Source organism: Pteropus alecto, unplaced genomic scaffold (assembly GCF_000325575.1).
Source record: "Pteropus alecto unplaced genomic scaffold, ASM32557v1 scaffold38, whole genome shotgun sequence".
NCBI lineage: Eukaryota > Metazoa > Chordata > Mammalia > Chiroptera > Pteropodidae > Pteropus > Pteropus alecto.
This window is the reverse complement of record NW_006442512.1, coordinates 2,315,759-2,319,744: the sequence shown is the minus strand read 5'-3', so window position 1 is coordinate 2,319,744 and position 3,986 is coordinate 2,315,759. Positions and strand designations below refer to the sequence as shown.

The window sequence follows — 3,986 nt, the reverse complement described above, 5'->3', positions numbered from 1 at the left end:
GAAGTCTGGCTGCATGAGCCAGAACATCCCGCTGCGCACGTATTTCACAACCCATTGCCCAGTTCCTGCTGGACATTGTTTATCCTCCAGCCCGGGATTAGATTAGGGCTATTTTGCATTCCACTCTCCTTCATCTGCTTCTTTTGAGCAGGAGACCTAGAAGAAAAGATTTCCGAAGAGACAAGGTTTATGGAACCCACAAAAAAGGGGAAGCCAACAGGGAAACAGGTGAGGTGTGGGCAAGCAGCAAGAATGTAACCACAAGCTCTCTGTGCTGGGCAGCCTCCAGGAACCGCTGAGCAGGAGGGAACAGCTCTCTCATGAAGCAGGAAGGATTTAGGTCAGACGTGGGAGAATTTCCTGGCTGCTAAGGAATTGTCTGTAGAGGTTGTAAGAGGTCTTGGGCTCTTGCCCAAGGCTGGGGAATGGACTGAAGAGCTCCTGAAAAGTATTTTAATCTCCAAGTGTTTATGGAGCCAGCAAATTATGCTCAAGGACAGGTTAATCCAATCTCCCCACTATCCACATGGGGAAACTGAACCTTTGAAAAGAGAAGGGGCCTGGACAGTGGGAGATTGGACAAGAGGGAGAACTCGCCTGCAAGTCTTAGCAACAAGAAAGCTCCAGCCGTGTCCTGCCGGGGAAAGGGAAGACAGCCCTCAAGTTCCTGCAAGGTGGCATGCAGACCAGCTGGCAGCTCCAGGCCCAGCTGGAGTGGGAGATGGGGCAGGCCAGTCCTGAGCATATTGTGAAGGGGCCCTGCATCCCCCTAAGAGGAAGCTGCAGGGCCGGAGCCAGAATGCAGAAGCTGGTCCTTGTCCTTGGCTGTGTCTTCACTGCCCTGGAGGGTCTGACAGGGCCCTCCGAAGCTGGAAGTCTTCCCAGACCAGCAGCTGCCTGCAAAATGGCCTTGGGACATAATTCTCTTATGCCCAGCCACTCCCTGGCCAAGCAGCCTGGCTTTGGCCATCCCAGAGGACTTTGCTGCCCTTTGACTTAAAGTCCCCCAACCCCGGCCCAGGCTCTGTGCAACCTGAATCCCTATGTGAATGACCCTGTGGTCAGCATGGAAGAGTACCCACAGGGGGAATGGGTCCAGGGCTCCAGGCCATGTGTAGGATAGAGAACAATCAGATCTGGAGAAATAGAGGCAGTCAGGCCTACCCAGGGTCACACAAAAGGCCTGTGACAGAATAGGATAAGAAGCCAGGGTCCTGTCTGCCTCCTGGGAGCAGAAGGCCAGATGCTGATGGTGACCAGCGCCTCTGTGGGCAGCCTGAGCAAGACCATCCACCCAGCTTTCAGGTAGTTACCCCATCCCTAGGGTCCATCCCACGGTACTGGCTAGAATGCCTTGGGGGTACACACCGTGGAGTCCTATTTAGCAATGACAAGCAATGAACTAGATAGATCTTAAAAGTTTACATTGACTAAAAACCTAGGAAACAGAATGAGATTATAAAATAATATCTTTCATATACTTTAAGAATACATAAACACTGCAAATTTTATACAGAGACAAATGTTCAAGGACATATCTAAGGGTCAGGGGTGAGGATAAAGTTTAAAAATTTTTTATTATAAGAGAGGGGCCTTAGACCAGTGATAATAGTTAGTTTGCCCTGAAATGAGAATTATGATTAATTCCATTTTCTGCATTTATAAAAACAGGAGTCTCCAGGAAAAGTTCTCACTGGAACCTACTTAATAGAGTCTCTAGTACCATGTCTAAGGACGGGATGACTCCATACATTCTGGATAAGAGATCCCAGCCCTTCCTCAAAATTACATCCCCATGACTGATGGTTCTCTCTGCTTTCTGACAAGCATTACTCTCTCCAGGGTCTTCCTTTAAATTATACACTTTTAGGGATGAAGTTAGGGGTGGGTGAGCACACAGTTCTGGTTGTAGCTGGACTTCACCCAACATTGGCCACCGTGTCCAGAGGGCCTGATTATACAGCATAAGCCAGAGCAACAGACCAGTACCTCTGCCTCTACACCCACAAGCCCCTGCTCGAGCCTTCTTTTATCCCCTTCTAACATCACACAACCCACCCCCTTGTCCAAGCCCCTGTGAAGGGTCTGAAAGCCCAAGCCCGAAGGCCCGGCTGCTGACTGACTGCCTCCTGGGAGAGCAGGCCAGAGAAAGAGGCATTGTTCCTTCTTGGAAAAACATACCAGCAGAGGGAGGGGGCCTGCTGTTCCCAGGGACCTCAGCAGAGGATGGGGAGGGGTAGGTACAGGGCCTAAAGGCTGCTCTCTTTTCCAGCAGCTTCCCTCAGGGCAATGAATGTGTGACAAGGTGGAGTATGGCCAGGGGGAGCCAGTTAGGGGAGTCACAGAACCCCTGTGATGGTCAGAGATGTACAAAAGATAAAATGAAGATGTTGTGATTACATTTAAGCTCTAGAAAATGCATCAACTAATGTAATGAAAAAGGAGACCTATGATTAAGTGGGATGGTGGAGGGGGAAAGGGGGATTTACTAGAAAGAAGCAGGAGGGAACTTGCAGGGATGATGGAAACAATACTCTTGATTGTGGTGATAGTTACATGGTGCATACATTTGTCAAAACTTACAAACTTGTATACCTAAAATCTGTGCATTTGACTGTATGTAGATTAAATTTCAAAATAGTTTATTTCTATGAAAAGAAGACTGACAAGGGGAGTTCTGGGAGGAAGTCAGGACCTGGGATGTCCTCCTGAGCTACCTGAACTCTGTGACTGTGGGCAAATGCATTGCCCACTCTGAGCCTCAGTTCCCTCCAGCACTTCCATGTACCCTGGTGTCTCGTGGGGGACAGAATGAGGAGCATGCTCATGGATAATGGGAACAGTAAAGTATAGTTGGCCCTCTATAACCAGGGATGGAGAACTTGCATAGACAGAGGGCTGACTAAAGGGCTTGAGCACCTAAAGAATTTGGTACCCTTGGGTAGGTGTGTTGCTCCTGGAAACAATCCTCCTTGCTTATTGAGGGATGACTTTTAAGCAACTAATCATTATAGAAGATTGGCTGACAGAGGCCCTTGGGATGGGCAGTCTAATAACCCCTGCAACACAGGGGTAGGGGTAGGGGATGGGGGCGGGTCTTCCCTGCCAATCAGGAAAGACCTCCTGGAGCAGTAGACACCTGCCTGAACCTGAGATTTCTCAATAAGAGGAAGATCATCTGTGGCCAGGATCAGGGCTCAGATTGTAACCAGCAGCTCTGAGGTGACTGTCCTTGGTATTTCTCCTGAATGCTCACATGTAGTACTATACAAACGCTCCTCCCCCATAGTCTGGAACTTCTTTTAAAAAACCTACCCCAGTTATAATCAAAAAGGACCAATGATGTCAAAACAACTCTTTCTAAGTTTTTTTTGTTTGTTTTAATACTGAGCTTTAGTCTATAATCTGGGGACAAATAGCAATGAGTCTGAGGTTCAGCGTTATTGATAGGTATCAGACCTCAGTGTGTGGCCAGGATTAGAGATCAGTATAGGACTAGGATTAGGGCTCAGTCTGTAACCAGGATCAGGGTTCTGGCAGGCTATTATCAGGGTCAGGCTCAGTATGAGTACAGGGTCAGGGCTCGGTGTGTGATCATGGTCAGGGCTCAGTCAGAGGCTAGGAGTGGTACTAGCCCTCACTGGCCCTGAATACCCTGGCCTCTTACTCAGCTGGCTCTTCTAATTTCCCTGGACTGTACAACCAACTCATGGAATGGCCTAAAGAGGAAGAGTCGGGCCAGAAAAGCTTTATGGAGCCATCTGTGCCGTGTTTATTGAAACCGAGCCTGGGATAGAGGAGGTGGCTATCTGGTGCCAAATGCTGGGTCTCATGAGGCTTCAGACCCAGCTGACCCACCCTCACATGTTGCTGACGGAAAGGCACTTCGATGTTGGGGAAGGGGCCCATTCCTGTCTTCCTCACGTCCCCCACCAAGAGACTTCTAGGGACCAATGGGTAAGAACCAGCTTGGCACTGAGGTGGCC

The 3,986-nt window shown here is 49.2% G+C and overlaps 1 protein-coding gene across 1 annotated transcript in view; it reads left to right on the top strand.

Annotated features, from left to right (window-relative positions):
• Nucleotides 1–3,986, top strand: part of LOXL1 (lysyl oxidase like 1) — a 21,593-nt gene that overhangs the window by 9,852 nt on the left and 7,755 nt on the right. The window lies entirely within an intron of this gene.